This window comes from Narcine bancroftii, chromosome 2, assembly GCF_036971445.1.
Source record: "Narcine bancroftii isolate sNarBan1 chromosome 2, sNarBan1.hap1, whole genome shotgun sequence".
Classification (NCBI taxonomy): Eukaryota; Metazoa; Chordata; class Chondrichthyes; order Torpediniformes; family Narcinidae; genus Narcine; species Narcine bancroftii.
Window position 1 is genome coordinate 151,079,265 of NC_091470.1, and position 17,321 is coordinate 151,096,585.

The 17,321-nt window shown below is 40.9% G+C and overlaps 1 protein-coding gene across 7 annotated transcripts in view; it reads right to left on the minus strand.

Annotated features, from left to right (window-relative positions):
* LOC138754369 (MORN repeat-containing protein 1-like) overlaps window positions 1–17,321 on the minus strand; it is a 260,124-nt gene that overhangs the window by 160,449 nt on the left and 82,354 nt on the right. The window contains exon 12 of one of the 7 annotated variants that reach the window (XR_011351710.1): window positions 17,225–17,297. The exons of the other annotated variants lie outside the window; for them this stretch is intronic. The gene's annotated coding sequence lies outside the window, so the exon portion shown is untranslated. Of the gene's footprint in view, window positions 1–17,224; window positions 17,298–17,321 lie in introns of those variants that run through there. 7 annotated transcript variants of the gene reach the window in all.

Sequence of the window (17,321 nt, forward strand, 5' to 3'; positions counted from 1 at the left end):
CTTACATCTCCAATAATCATTTCCCTTCTCAAGACACCCATTTATGAAGGTGAAACAGTTGCCTTTTTACCTCTAATCTCTCCATCATCCAATGACCCAAGCAGTCTTTCCAATTCTGCTGGTTCCACCTGGTCTGCAAACTATTTCCAGCATTTCTCTGTTAAGTCCTGCAGTTTCAAAACTGCCACTCTTTATTTTCCACTACTCATCCTGTTCATCTCACTCCAGACAGCTCATGACAGATCAGTTAGGATTAAGAAGGATTAACCAGCTTCAGTTAGACAGCATCATTTCTGTCACTTGAACAATCTTGGTTTCCAGCCTATCGCAAACATTCCCTTGGTTAGCTCCACCCCTTCCCCTACTTGCATTTTGTTTTCTCACCGGAAACACAAACTCTGTTCCTGTCTCCACAGGTGCTACCTAACCTTCTGAATTTGGACCACAACACTATAGACATAGAAGCAGAAATAAGCTATTCAACCCATCAAGTCTGCCCCGCCATTCAATCATGAGCTAATCCGCCCAACTCCCCAGCCTTCTCCCCCTAAACTTTGTTGCCACAGGCAGTTGTGAAGGCATTGGGTGTATTTAAGACAGAGATTGATAGGTTCTTGATTAGCCATGGCATCGGTTCAGTGGCGAATTCCATGGATTAACCACCCTTTGGCTAAAGAAATGTCTCCATATCTCTCTTCTAGGTGGATGCACTTTTATCCTGAACTTGTGGCAAGATGGCGTAGAACCAAGACATGGGTTCTGTCTCCCCTTGGAAGGACTGATTAATACCCGAGTTAATATAAACTGTTTAAAAGTTTAAAAAGTCCATTAGATGTATTATTAAGTGTTGGGGCTGCAAGAAATGAAGAAAGGAAAAGGTTAGAAGCAGAAGAAATTAGTTATTAAAGTTGTTGGAAAAAGTGAAAAATCTGGCCCTACCAAGCAGAAGAAATTAAACATGGAACCCAAGCCACAGAGGATGTCCCTGGATCAACTTGAAAGAAGATCGATATGCCCGGGGATCCGACCAATCAAAGATGGCATTGACGTCAGCCAGGACGCCCGTGGAAGCAGCGCCGTCAGCGTGGCCAGGGGGGTGAACCGAGCGGGGTCACGCAGGGGAGCAGGCGGGATAGCACTGTAAGTAGCGCTTCAGTGCATGCGCCCGCTACTATGCAACGGGCCCAATGAGCATGCGTCCGACGTCACATTTCCATGAGGTCATGGATCGATTTCGTGCTGCAGGGGGACCTGCTCCACGTCGAGCTGACGATGTTGGCCCGATATTGGATAGGGTTCAAATGCGCAGCACGGTGACTAGAGAGGACATTTTGGTACCTGAAGATGATGAAAAGAACATATTTAATACCTGGATGAATAAGATCAAGAGTTGTTATTGAAGGCAGCTGAAGCAATGGAAGGTAGGCCCAGAACTACAAAAATGGCTTCTCCTTTTAAATATGTTATTTCACCTGGACTTGATGCGGTTACAATGTTTGAGGAGTTAACAAAGCAGAATGAAAATATTATGACTTATATAATCACTGGTTTTCATAATGTTGATGAACAATTTGTGGATGTGTAAAGTAAAATATCAGATATGCGTGGAGAAATTGCAGCTATGAAAGAAGATCTTAATAAATGTTTGACTGCGGTGGATGAAGTACAGGAAAGATGCAAGAATGTGGAAAATAGAATGGATCAAGTGGAAGAATCAGTATCTGGGTGGGATTTGCAAAAAAATTTGTTTATGCAAAAAATTGATTCTTTGGAAAATCAAAAGCCAAAGGTATAATGTAAATATAGTTGGACTTCCAGAGGACTTTGAAGGTCAAGAACCTATGAAATTTTTTTGTAAATGGATTCCAGAAATATTAGGGGTGGAAGCATTTCCTGATAGAGTGTTAAGAAGAAAACCTTTTCCTGGACAACCTCCAAGAGCAGTTTTAATTAGATGTTTAAGATATCAAGATCGGGAGACGATTTGCGTCTTGCGGTGCAGAAAGCTCGAATTGATCAGAATCCAATAATGGTTCAAGGTAGTAGTTTTCTTTTACATGGATTTAAGTCAGGAGGTTATACAGCGGAGTAAGGTGTTGTTGAAGAAGGGTTACAGGTCGACATTTAGATATCCAGCTGTTTTATGGGCCATCTCAATTTCAGTTGTTTGAGAAAGCTCAAGATGCCTTAACTTTTGCTAATTCTTTACCAGATAACAAGTTGAGTTTTGATCTTTCCAAGAAGCCAGCAGTCAACGTTCCTAAAGCCAAGAAGGAAATGGGAGTGAATTTCAGAAGATGGAGATGCTACACTTGATTGATGTGGCGGAAGATATTATAAAGCGGTCTGGACATTAATTTTATGATTTTTTTTCTATTTTCTTTTAGAAGTCTAACCCTGCTGAATTCGAAGTCAAGGTTATACCCTCTTGTTCTAGATGAACCTCATTAAGCGAAATTCATCTTTTCAAATTCAAGCTCATTATCATTTGACTGTACAAATACAACCAGACGAAACAGTCCAGACCATCCACAATACATAGCACATAATAATCTCACACATATGCAAAGATATAATTTAAAATAAATATATATCAATATTTTGGATGATTTACTTGGTTACAGGATCAATTGTGGGTAGCACGGTTAGCGCAGTGCCTTTACAATGCCAGCAATTGGGATCGAGGTTCAAATCCCACACTGTCTGTAAGGACTTTGTACGTTCTCCCTGTGTCTGCGTGGGTTTTCCCCAGGGACTCTGGTTTCCTCCCTCCATTCAAAACGTACTGGAGTATAGGTTAATTGGGTGTAAATCGGGTGGCACGGACTCAAGGGCTAAAATAGCCGGTTACTGTGTTGTATGTCTAAATTAAATTAATAAATTTTAAAATAAATCTATTGGATCTACCTTATCAGCCTCTTTAATGATTTTAATCCCCTCAAACACATTATCTAATAATTTTATATATTCAATTGTTGTAATAGTTTCATCTTTGAAGACAATTTAATGAAAATTATAATAAATTATCTGGACAAGGGAAGTTGTTATCTTTCAAGATACACATCTGTAAAAGATTATGGAAAAAGACACAACTTTTGGAGCACAGGGTTTGAGAGAGAGCAATACTAAGCCAACCCTTCATCCACTTCCAATAATTCACACTCCCAAAAAATACACATCTGCAACCCACAATGAAAGTGGGTCCATTTCCTGCAGGTCTCTCACTGAAATTGTACTGCTGAGCACTTAAAACCATCTTGTAGAAAATTGACCTTTATTACTGCTGGGAAACACAAGCCATTAATTATAAACTACAATGCCATTTCAATTATTGCCTCCTTTTGTCCTTAATAATAAAAAGGTACGTTGAGATTATCTAACCTTCTCATTTGGTGAGTGACACTGCAGCATTCTAATAATCTGAAATCCAATTAGCAGAGTCAGAGAGTGCCGGGTTGCTTCAGACTGGTCTTGCCTTGCACATAACAATTGTGCAATTATCAGCACCTTGACTACAGCATGCTGGGGTAAAAAAATACACAGAATTGTCACAGACCCCCTTAACTGGCACCAATTAACTGAAATGAAGAGATTGAAGTCAGCAATAATGATCAAGAGAAGGATGAGACAGAGAGGGTAGTGGAAGTAAGCGGCGTTAAATTATAATTGTGAAGTAATGGCTCATTAAATTCTGTTATTCACACACTGCAGCGGACTTGCTGAATTTCCTTTAGTACCCTTAGTGGGAGGCTATCGGATTATAAGGTCAGATCATAGGACTAGATATAGCAGGAAACTGTTAATCACTTATCGTCTGCAAATAATTTTTTTCCCATTTTTCATTCTTTATGGGTTTAAAATTGGAGCAAAGAGTCTTTTAAAAATTACCACAATAGAAAATCTAAAAGATCATCTTTTCTGTCAGACAAATTACTCCTTAATAGTGATCACAAAAAGGAAAGAAGAAGGTACATTTTCAGAGACCATTCAAATTGGACAGATCAGCAGTAAATTGTGAGCCAAAAGCTGACTTGAAGACAGCTTCTGCATCTGCTGCAGATCCTTCAACCTGAAACAATGACCAGCTGTGAAGCAGGATTTATAGGTCACAATGTCGTGGAGGGTAAGTGCATGGCACAGTGTGGGGCTGAGCATTCTAACTTTGGTGGTTCCAGATTTGATTGCTGTTCTATAAATTAATGAGTTGGGGCTTTGTGATTGCTAGAGTCCCTCTCCAGGTTGCTGTCCAACCAACTCTAGTGGGTGCTAGGAGAAATTAAGATTCATGATGCTACCTATTGTCAAATAGTAAATTGGATTTACTTCATATTAAATTATCATATATTATGACAAAGACGGAGGCCATTCAGGCAAGTGAATCGATAATGACCCTCAGGACATTCCCATCAGCCCCATTTTCCTTCTTATTTTCCTGTAGCCTGATTGTTTAGAAGGTTTTGTTTGTCTTTCTAGTTTGGAGATGCCCCTCACGAGCTGATTTGGTTTCTTCTCTGCCCCAATCAGTTCAACGTGTGCCTTTAATCCTCTGTGGTACGTTATGCTGGAGCTACCACTTTGGATTGCTTATTCTGGTGATGAGAGACTCCTGCTGCTTTCCCTTCTGCACCGTCTCGGCAATCCTCCATTCATAGACTGTATCTTTGGTCTGGAGCAATCATCAACAAAGCCTTCACAAAACTCCAGATCAATGTTGAAGTGCTTCAGTGATAACTTGAAGGGATACGAACTGTCTTCTGAACTCCCTGGGAGTGTTTTCTTTCAAAGTTCCTTCGATGATTTTCTTTTGACAACTGTGACATCCCTGTATCAACTGTGATCCAGTAAGAATGGAATGCCCATCCATCTGATGGCCTTTTGCCTGACCAAAATGGATGAATAGCCTGTACGTTGTGGATATGGGAAATAAAATGAAAGGAAAGTTGAAGTTTCCGTTAGTTCAGACCTTATCATCTTATCTTAACCAGTTCCCTCAGACAGCTTAGGCGTGGTGTTTGTACACTGTCTCGGCTTGACCTGCATACTTTAGGGTTGACGACACTAAGGTCTTGCAGACCTTCAGTTTTGTTTGTTGACTGATGCTCCCACACACTGGCACACAGACTGATAAAAGCCATATTTGCTTTGCTGATTCAAGTTCTGATTTCTCCATTGATGTAAACTGTGCAGACATGACAGGTGAACCTGCTCACTTAGAGAGTTTGGTAACTAACTGACTGTGGTTTATATTTTCCTGCTGCTGGCTGCCACACCACTTTAGTGTTGTGTATTACAGTTGTCAGATGTCAAAAGGGGTTCATGGAAATCATCAACAAACAATGAAACGCAAAGTCAATTTCAGCAAACCTTGTCCTTGGCCTAGTTGAGAAGCTCGTCATTTCCACAGTACCTGACGTCAATTCAGGTGCCATGATCGCAAAATGCAAAACAAACTTGGTAAACGTAGCAGAGAATATCATTGTGAAAGAGGGCTGCCTGAACCCATTCAGTGGCTGGGAAATAATGGCACATGATAGTGGTGCTTTTACCTTAGTAAAAGGCATAGCACGGGATCCTTGTCAAGAATTCATGTTTGGATGACGTATCAGAGAGCTGCTGGTAAAAGTGGAGACTTAATACACCAGGAATCATTCCTGCTGCTCCCTTTCAACATGATTCCAGCATTAAGCAGCACAGACCAAGTTGTTTATTCCTTTAATGCAGAAAAATGGGACTCAAATTTGTTAGCCGTTGGCACCAGCTCATTACGGAAGGTAGCCTGCACCTTTACAACCACCTAGTGGTCAGATGGAAGAACACAGGGACCTTTCAACTGTCTCCGCAGCCTTGATGGTTCAAGTGGAGGTGAGAGAGAGGTCCTCTAACCAGAGAGTCCAGGAAATTGTCCAAGCTCAGAGGGAAGCAGCACTATTAATAAGGCAGCAGATGAAGCAAATGCAAGATATCAAGCCCAGAGAATGGGGGAGGTGACTGCAGGATATCAAGATTAATAACCCAAATTTCAGCACTTTTCAATGCAATACACCTTTACCAGCAATAATAATTATGTTTTAGATCTAATAATCAAATACTGCATCGGAAACCCTCATAGTTATCATGAATTCCAGATTCATACTGACATTTCAGAACTTTTATTTATAACCTGCTTTTCAACCTTGAGAAGCACACCATTTAAACAAATTACAGGACAGAGAGGATGTTTTTTTTCCCAAGAGTGTGGCTAGGAGATGCCTCCTCCACTCCCACTTCCTCCTGCTGCACAACTGCTGCAAAGGGGCAAGCATTATTGATAGTAGGTGACCAGAAGGTAGTAGAGTTCCTTCAGAATATTATCGGCCTGCTTAATTCAGTGTCAGATGGAAACTTGGCTCCTCTGCTCTAGTGCACAGCTTTTGCAGTGAAATCTGGAGTCTAGTGTCAGAAGATAGTCCAGGTTCCACACATTGGTCTGGCTAATGGACACCAAGATAGGGGTGCAGTAAACTATAGCAATATGAATGAATTGTGATTGTTTTCATGGGCATTTGACATTGACAAACATTACTTTCTGTACAGTCACATTCAAGGAGTGGAATCCCTTGTGACTGCTGAACATTCAAGGATTTTTATCAAGGTGTGAAAATGGAGAACTTCTTCAACAGGATTTTTCTGCGAGAGACAGATACAAAATATTCATATTTAACCTCTGCTTTGCTTGCTGTTTCTTTATATACATTTCCTTTGTGGTCTCAAAGCAACCCAACCCTTCCTCTTACCATCCATTTACTATTAATGAATCAAAAAAATATCTTTGGATTCTATTTATGTAGTGGTGACTCCAATCTCACTCTCTCTTTGACTCTTTTATTTCCTTTGCACTTCTCTCAACTCTTTCAATGATTAGCCTGGTTCTCACTCGTGTTTTCAACATCACCATCTATCACATATCCTATGCATCATTTCACTTGCTTGATCTTTCTCCCTCTGGATACCTCTGACTTTGGTCATTTAGATCTTTTCCCATTGCGGGAATATATCTGGACTGCACCATTTCCTCACAGGAACATATGTCCCTTTGAGCCTGTCCCAGCATTCATCAAGGTTATGGTTGTTTGTGTACCTTGGTTCCTCTTATTATCCATTAACCTATTCATCTTTGTTTTGAATGAAAAATATGGAGACTCTCCACCTCTCCAGGAAGGAGGATCTCCAAAAGTAACCACCCTCTGTAATGTGCGTCGAAAGAACCAAAGACTTGTTGATCCAAACCAAGGCTTTTATTAACTAAAAGACTGGAGTATATCACAAGTAGGTCGACCAGTCCAGAATGACCTGGTGTGGCTTGGAGCAATCCTTTAAGACCTGTCAGTAGGTGTGGCTACACTCTCAATCATCCTACACTACCATCTGTACATATGTACATATACACATTGGTGATAGAATCTGTACTATCACACCCTCTTAATGAAGAATGCAGGAACCAGCTCAATGAATATTTGCTGCATTTCTCCAAGCTAAATATGTTTTCTAGATAAAGAGATCAATACAGTATCTTTTTAATTTTACTTTATGCTACTCTGGGTTTCTATTTGGTTCCTTTAAGGGTCGGTGACTCTATAGATTTTTGGTTCTTTAAGTTTGTTTAATTTACATAATCTTTTTCTTGTGGTGTTAGGGTATAGGAGGGAAGGAGGAGGGCGAGCTGGATGGGTGGGGGGGGGGGGGGTGGATGAATTCTGAATGTAATGTAATATAGCATTGTTGAGAAGATTGTACTGTTGTTTTGAATTTGTGTGAGTCCTGGAAAATCAAAAATAAAATATTCAAAATAATAAAGATCAAAACAGCACTCCAAGTGTGGCTCACCAAGGCACTTATATAAATCACAATAAGACCTTTCTACTCTTATACTCAAATTCTCTTGAAATAAACATCCACATATTTAGGCAGCAAGGTAATCACAGGGGCGGCACAGTAAGCACAGGGGTGACACATAGCAGTTAGCACAATGCTGTTAACGGCACCAGCGATTGGGACTGGGTTTCGAATCTGAGGCTGTCTGAAAGGGGTTTGTGTGTTCTACCCACGCCTGTGTGGGCTTGCACCCTGACTTCAAATTTACTTGATCCATCTCTTGTAATACTTTCCCTTTCCTCGATCTCTCCGTCTCGATCTCAGGACACAAACTCTCAAAAGACATCTTCTGTAAAACCACCAACTCCCACAGCTACCTCGACTACACCTCTTCCCACCCTGAACCCTGCAAGGATTCCTCCATCTCCACTGCATTTGCACTCAAGATGAGGATTTCCATGCCTGATCATCAGGGATGTCCTCTTTCTTCAGACAACATAACTTTTCCTCTACCACCATCAACTCGGCACTCACCCGCGTATCCTCCATTACCCACACATCTCCCCTGGCCGCCACCGCCCCCAAGTGCAACAAGGACAGGAATCCTCTTGTCTGCACCTGCCACCTCACCAGCCTCCACATCCAACACATCCTCCTCCACCGTTTCCGCCACCTACTACATGATCCCACCGCTGGACACATATTAACTCCCCCCTCCACCTTCCGCAGGGACTGCTCCCTCCATGTCTCCCTTGTCCACTCCTCCCTCCCCCAACAATTGTCCCCTTGGAACCTACCCCTGTGACCGCAGGAGATGCTCCACTTGCACCCACACCTCCTTGTTCAGCACCATTCTGGGCCGTAAACAGTCCTTCCAAGTGAAGTAACATTTCACTTTTGAATCTGCAAGGGTCATCTACTGCGTCCAGTGCTCCCATTGTGGTCTCCTCTACATCAGAGAGACTGGACGCAGACTGGGAGATCACTTTGTTGAGCACCTCGGCTCTGTCTGCCCCAATAGCGTGGGTCTCCCAGTGACCACCCAATTCAATTCTCTATCCCATTCCCTAGCTTATATTTGTCTTCATTACTGCTTGCTGCATCTGCATGCTAGCTTTGAGTGACAAATAAACAAGGACATCCAAATCCTTTACACATTCATATTTCACAAGGAATAACCTTAAAACTTTTTTTTCTGCTTGTGAACTTCTCAGTTTCCCACATTATATTCATCTGCCATGTTCTCGTCCATTTATATCTGCTTGAAGTCTTTTTACGTCGTTCTCTCGTCTTACTATCCTGTCTGGACTCTTTGTTAATTTAAAATATCTCATTTGGTCTCCTCAGCAAGGTCGTTGAGATAATTTGGGAATATTTAGGTCCCAAGACCCACCCACTTGTCGAGACCTGTCAACTTGAAGAAAGATCCATGTATTACTGCTCTCTACTTGTTAACTAACTCTCAATCCGTGGCAGTATATTAGCCTCACTTCTCTGTACTCTGACCTTGTACACTGGGCCTCTTTGTCTGTTGTATTCGTAACATCCTCAAAGCCCTCCAATATGTCAATGAAAAGTGATCTTCCTTTCAGAAATCCATGCTGCTTTTGCTCAATCTTATTATACTCTTATAGATTTTTTTAAATTATTTACAGCACAGTTGAAGCCAATTCCAACCATTTAAACCAATGCTGCCCAATTATACCCAAATTAACCTACAACCCTGGAAGGTGGGAAGAAACCGAGCACCTGGGGAACACCCATGCAGACGCGGAGAGAATGTACAAACTCCTTATAGATAGCTCCGGATTTGAACTGAGTCACGGCACTTCAATAGCATCACGCTAACTGCTACACTAATCCTGCTGCCTCAATATTCTATTATTACCCTCTTCAAGAGAGATTCAGGTGCAAATTTCTTGTCACATATACTAATATACAGCTAGAAAGTTTATTTTTGTGAGCATTTATGTGAAATACAGCAGTAAAAATGCAGAGTTACAGAGAGAGATCAGTTAGCCAAGAGCAAAGCCAACATTATTTTACTAAGTGGAGGTTAATTCAGGAATCTTATACATGGGAGATGTCCTTGAATATGGTGGTGAATCTTCCCAATGGGAGGAGAATAAAGAGAATATTGCTGAAGTAGGATCTTTTTAATTGTTGGCTTTTTTTCCCAAGGCAATGGGAAGTGTAGATGGAGTGGATGAAGGTGTGGGGGTGGGATGTGTGATAGTCTGAGCTATGCTCACAACACTGCAGTCTTGGGCAGAACAGTTCCTGTACCACACAGTGAGGCATCCTGATCGAATACTTTCAATGGTTCCTCTGCAGAAGTTGTTGAGGAAACGGGTGACATGCCAAATTTCCTCAGGTTTCTGAGGAGGTAGAGGTGCTAGTGCGCTTCCCTGGACATCATGCTGCTGAACAAGGACAGGTCAGAGGAGATGTTTAATCCGAGGAACTTAAAGCTTCTCTTGATTCCACCTCAGCATCGTTGATGCGGGGGTGCGGGGGGGGGGGGGGTGATCTCTGCCCTCTTCTGAAAGTCTATGATCAGCTTTTTAGTCTATTGTTGAGGTTGTTGTCCTGACACCAAGCCATTAGTCCCTCTACCTCCCTTCTATACTCTGACTTGTCATTGTTTGGGATTGGGTCAGTGACGGTGGTGACATCTGCAGATTTATAACTGGAGTTGGAACAGTGTTTGGCCACACAGTCTTGGATGTACAGGGAGTATTTTATGGAGCTGAGTACACATCCTTTTGGGCCACCAGCATTAAGGCTACACTGTTGTTGAGGTTTCAGCATTTTTCTTAGTACTGATGCTAAGTGAACCAGCTGAGCAGTTTCCTATTTCTCTCCCCCCTTTCTTATGAGGTCAGATTGAGCATCTTCCAACCTGCAGGAATCATTCCAGAATCCATAGAATTTTGTAAAATGATAGTTAATGATTTTGCAAACTCTCTCAAAATTCAGTGATGTACATCTGGTCCTTGGGATTTACTGGTTGTCACCAACCCCCGCCACCCTCATCCCCACCCCCGCCAGTGCAATGGTTTTACTAATACTAGTTTCCTTCATTTCCTCTATCACACTTGACCCTTTGCTCTTTAATATTTCTGCCAAGATTTTTTTGTTTTCTTCTATTAGGAATTCATCCTTCTTCATAGTCTGTTAAACCCTCATTAACTTGGTTCAAATAAAGATACTTGAAATCTCCCAATTGCACCTCTCTCGCTCTTTACTTCTCCATAATAACCATGAAAATGTTTCCTTCACATCCTTTCCACAGGTTAGTGACCATCTTCATTCTCGTAACAATGTCATAGCTCCTCCAGTTTTTCTTCCTGATCCATTTTATGATTATTATATTATCCATAATCAATACCATCCTCCATTATTTTTGCTGAAAAACTTGCTTTCTGGAATATTTAGTAACCAATGCTTCTCTTTAAAGCAGCTAAAACAAGAACATCTGCAGACGGTGTGATGGTTGTTTACCCAAAATTGCTAGAGGAACTCAGCAAGTCATGCAGTGTTCTTTATGTAGCAAAGTTAAAGATACATAACCAATGTTTCAGGCCTGAGCCCTTCATTAAGCCAAGACTTCATTACCATCACAACACCATATGCTTGCGTGGTCATTTAAGCCTACAGCTAACGACGGTACTTGTTTACTTATGTACTGTTAAATAATCTTGGTCATTTAATGCCGACTAATGGGCAGCACGGTTAGTGCAACAATATTATTGCACCAGTGGCATGGGTTCAAATCCGCCACTGTCTGTAACCTACATGTCCTGTACATTCTCCCCGTGTCTGTTTGGGTTTCCTCAAGGTTCTCTGGTTTCCTCCCACTCTTCAATAACATACAGGGATTATAGGTTAATTGGGTGGCACAGCCTCGTGGGCTGGAAGGGCCTGCTATCGTGCTGTATGTTTATGTCTAAATTCTTTTAAAATGAGTGTTCCATCCCTTATGTTAATGCTATCCACCCCATGAAAGCTCTCCTTATCCTTTGCCCACCTTGTTTTTGCTTTCACACTCCATCCTGTTCCATTTGAATTAAACTCTTGCCATCCTCTTCCACCCTCCTTCTACACCAGCCTCTGTTGTGAGGATACTGATCCAGATTCTGTTGCCGTGTAACCCATCCATCTTGTGCAGGCTTTAGCTTTACCACAGCCAGTCCAAACTCTGGAATCTAAACACTACTGTGTAGTGTCATTTCTTGAACCACACATTCATTTATCATCTCATCCTACTTTTGCATTCATTAATGCATAGCACCCCACCATACCAATTTTTTCATCTCTTTCCTGGGTCCCAAATAATTGCTTGCGTGATCTCATCCCTTCTTCTAGCTAGGTTAATGGCAGCAATAAGGACCATAATTTCCCTCTCCACTTAGAATGGCAATGACATTACTGACCTGACACCTGGTTGGAATCATGAATATCCCTACAGCAACACCTGTCTACCTCCTTAATTATTAAATTTCTCTGAACTTTTGCCTCCAAGACATTCCCCCTCCTGTTCAATGTACAATGTTGCTTTCATTGGATACCCTATTCATATAATAGGGGTAGCCTGTAATATTAGTGTCTGTTTTGGTACTTGAGTTGTAACAGTAGACTGCAAGGAAACTTGAAATTCTCTGGAGTTCTGAGAGGTTTAAGGGTTAATGACACATGTTATGTGCACAAATACAGTGACGTCAAATAGCTACTGGGCTTATTTTACTCTATTCCTCCCCTTAATTATTGGTTTAATTGGTGATTTTCTACATGGGTGGTAATGCTCTACAGCTGTGGTTTAGTCACAGCAGAAAACAATGCAAAAGTACACTTAACAACCAAAATTTCACCAATAGAAACTAATTGTATTAAAACACCACTCAGAAATGGGTAGAATTAAAGCAGCCAACACAAACACAATGGTCTCCACTAAAATAAAATATCAATATAATTTACTTTAAAAATACTGCTTTAACTTAGTTGCATGAAAAGAATATTCATGACAACTAGAGAAAGGAACAAGAACCTTGGAAACAAATACAACTGGAAAAACTCAGAGCCCAGGAAAATACCCAGAACCAATGTCAGTAATCAAGAAAATCTGCAGATCTGCTGGGGTTTAGTGCAGTGCACAAAAGTGCCGGAGAAACTCAGTAGGTCATCCAGCATCCATAGAAAGTAAAAGGCAGTCAATGTTTTGGGACTGAGCCCTTCTTTAGGAATGCTGAAAATTGGGCAGATGTCTAAATAAAAAGGAGGAGGTGGGGGAACACATGCTAACATAAGAAGTAATAGATGGATTCAGTTGGGAGGGTAGGAGAGAAAGAAGCTGGGAAATAATAGGGTGAGAGGGTAGAGGACAGAGACTAAGAAAAATAGCTCTCTAAAAGGAGAAGGAAGTGGGCATCTGGAGGGAGGCAGTGGGGTGAGGGAAATAGAGATGAATAAGTGGTTAATGGAAATTGGAGATCAACATTAATGCTGTCTAGTTTAAATTATATTTAAATTCAAATTAAATATTACTGTGTTGTAATTTATTAAATTTAAATTTAGACAAACAGCATGGTAACAGGCCCTTGCGACTCATAAGCTCCATGCAGATGAAATAAACCCCATACGTTTTTGGAGGGTGGGAGGAAATAGAAGCACCCAGAGGAAACCCACGCAGACATAGGGAGAATGTACAAACTCCTTGCAGACAGAACCGGATTCAAACCCAGGTTGCTGGCGCTGTAATAGCATTGCGCTAACTGCAAGGCTAACTTTACTTGGTTGGAGACAAACGAGATGGAATACTCAGTATTGTTTGTCTAATTTGCGGGTGGCCTCAATTTGGCAGTACAAGGCCACGGACAGACATGTTAGTGTAGCAAAGGGGTGGGGAACTGATGTCTGTAACAGTAGGAACCTCTGAGGCCTATATTACACATATTCAAATAATTATCTGCTAATATCTTTTATTTGGTCTCGTTATACTCTACTCTTTAACCCCAATTCTTCTTAAGATCACATTTGCTCTCAAATGCAACACATGTGTAATAATCATGGTTACTGATTTATATTACAAATCATTTTAAATTTTTGCTTAGAACAAAGGAGACATATGAAAAGAAAGCAATCTTTCAATCTCAGACCTGGGCTGACATTCATGAACTCATTTCTCCATGACAATAATTGTGCAATTTACCCCCTGGTGTTCATTATCCTGTCAAAATAATCAATCCCTTTTTCTCTTTTTACGCTCTTTGTGGATTTCACATGCTCTGCTTGTTTCTGTAAGCATTATAGAAATAGTTATGCATGTGAAATTTTCAGTTTTAACCAATAAAACACAAAAAAAAATCCCAAAGTCCAACTTGAATAAAGTTTTCCTTTTTGTCAATAATACTCTGTGCAGGAAATAAACCATCTGCATTTATACTTTCATCGATTTAACTTTAAGAATTGCCCACACGGCTTTAATGTTTATTTAATGACTATCTATACAATTTTATGGAGGGATATGCTGGTCAGGGACATAGCAGTGATGATCTAATCTGACAGGCCAGAATAGTAAAAGTATTGGTGGAAATAGGATGAGAATCTAAAGTTATTTATGATTGAATAGAACTGGATGTCGAAGAAATAATTAGTTGGAAGCATGAACTTGTCTGTAAATACTACAAACATGCATTTTTATGATTTCCAGTAAAATACATTGACTTTCAGAGTACCTCTGTAGTTCACTAAGTGTAGAATGTAAAAATACAGCATCAGCTTCTAAAACAGTACAGATTTCTCCAACAGAAAGTGGTCAACATGAAAAAGAGGATATCATTCAGGTTATTAATAAGTAACCAAGTTAAATCAAGCAGATGAACTCATCAAAGGCAAATATTTCATATAAAAAGGACAAAACGGAAGGTGCTAGGTTTGATCCCCTTCTCAGTGGTAGGTGCAATGAACATAACAGGATGGGAACGGATGATTCGAGAATGTAACTCTACTCACAGATTGGGAGAGTGGGGTGGGGAGAAGGTGCAGCAGGAATTAATTGAGGTTTCAACTTCTGGTCAATATTTAATGATCTGGTTTGAGGAAAAAATGTACAAATCAAGTGAGAATGGGGTCCAGCTCATTAATGAACACATTGACTGTCAAATCTATCAATCCTAGTCTGTGGTAAAAATATTACCTTCAACGTTATAGGTTCAAAATCCATTACAGGGACTTGATCACAAAATTTGGCCTGATTTCTCCATGGATGGAGATCTAGGCAGTCACAGATATGAAGCATTAAAGTGAGGTTGAGCTTGCCCTTTTAGATGTATGTTAAATCACCCATTACCTGTTTTGAAATTGAGTGGGGAAGACCCTCCACTCATTTTTAGAGTCACAAGGGAGACAGCAAATGCTAGAAGCTAAGCACAATGTTAAACAGAATGGTAATAGGCCCTTGCAATCCACGAGTCCGTGCCGCCCAATTACACCCAATTGACCCTGTACAATTTAAAGAATGGGAGGGAGCACCCAAGGAAACCCAAGCAGACACAGAGAGAACATACAAATTCCTTACAGACAGCACCAGGTTCAAATTCGGGTCACTGGTGCTTTAAAAGAGAGTTGTGAACTTGGCCAGAGCCATCATGGGCATCATTCTTCTCTCCATTGAAGATATCTACAAGAGGGGGTGTGTCTTAAGAAAACTGCCTCTATCCTCAAGGACCCTCACCACCCAGGCCATGTCCTCTTCACTCTTTTACCATCAGGAAGGAGGTCCAAGAGCCTGAAGACACTCATTCAGCGGCACAAAAACAGCCTCTGCGCTTCGGCTATGTGATTTCTGAATGGACAACGAACCACGGACACTACCTCACTTTCTCGTCTTTTGGACTAATTTATTTATTTAAAAAATCTAATTGACATCAGTATTTAGACTCCAGTAAACAACAAATTTTGAGATGTTCCTGTCAATAAAAATTCTGATTCAATTTGAGAGAGGAGATGGTGGTAGGCAGCAGAGGTAGAAAGACAGAGAGAGTGCAACTCTTGAAAACCACAGCCCAACACCCAGAGTGTGGAGGAGTAAGAACTTGTTTTTGTACTTTCATCGAGCAATATGCCCACTAGCCTGATTATGTAAAATCTCCTCCTGGAACATGTCAAATTAACCCATCACTTCGGTGAACTGTAAAGAGGACAACGTAAAATATGATCTGCGTAGGATTAAGGAAAAGGATTTTGGCAGTACAGTTAATCTTTTATGTCCTGATAAACACTGGGTTGAAATGCTACCAATTTCTGTCACAACTAACACCAGGTTTTGAGCTGTGTAACGTGCCCCAGTTCTATAGCCAATAAACTATAGTGCCCTACACTACGCCATATTATCTCTGTGGGCAAATTAAACATATTTAAAATTATGATGGGTATAGACAGAGTAAATGTAGGTAGGATTTTTCCACTGAGAGTAGGTGAGATACAAACCACAGGACATGGGTTAAGAGTGAAAGGGGAAAAGTTTAGGAGGAACCTCTTTACACAGAGGGTGGTGGGAGTGTGGAATGAATTTCCTGCTGAAGTGGTAAACGTGGGCTCAATTTTAACATTTAAGATGAATTTGGACAGGTACATGGATAGGAGGTGTAAGGAGGGCTATGGACTGGGTACAAGCCAATGGGACTAGACAGAATAATAGTCCCGGCACACAATAGAAGGGCGAAAGGGCCTGTTTCTGTGCTGAAGTGTTCCATGTTTCTATGTTTGGCAAATTGCAGCATTTTGTAACAGTCTATGAAAACAGTCGGAGCTGAAAGGTTTTGAGAAGAATCCAATTGAAATGCAGTTTTACTTTACTTTGATATAAAAAGCCGAGAGGAAAATCAGAAGATTATCTTTTCTAAATCATCAAAAAATCCTTTGCTGTCTGTTCAATCAATAAAAAAGTAATTAGCTGCTTCCTGGGAGGTTTCTTTCCAGAAGCACGTCTGGATCCCAACAGTTGCATCACGTCATTCAGATCAGTCAGGAGTCTGATTTACTTTTTGCAGTTTTCAAATACTTCATCTGAGTCACTGCCACAGTGGGGCAATTGCAGTTGGGCTGAGGAACAAAGAGATGATGAGGCAAATTAAAGCTCCCCCACCGATTTGGTCATGATCACCACCAAGTAACCCCAATTGAAAAGAAGTAAAATATGGAAATCTGCAGACATCGTCGTCGATGTAAAAACACAATGCTGGAGTAATTCAGCAGGTCAAACAGAAAAGATAAAAGTACATAACCAACGTTTCGGGCTTGATCCTTTCATCAAGGTACGGGCTCAACCCTGGTTGAAAGATGTGCGTATTTGTTGTATGAGCTTCTGGTGCCATCCTTGGCCCTGACCAATGGAAATCTTCCACATCCAGTTTTGAGTGTCGAAATGAGACTAGGGGAGGTACCAGCTGTGGAGAGGCAAGAAACTCAAA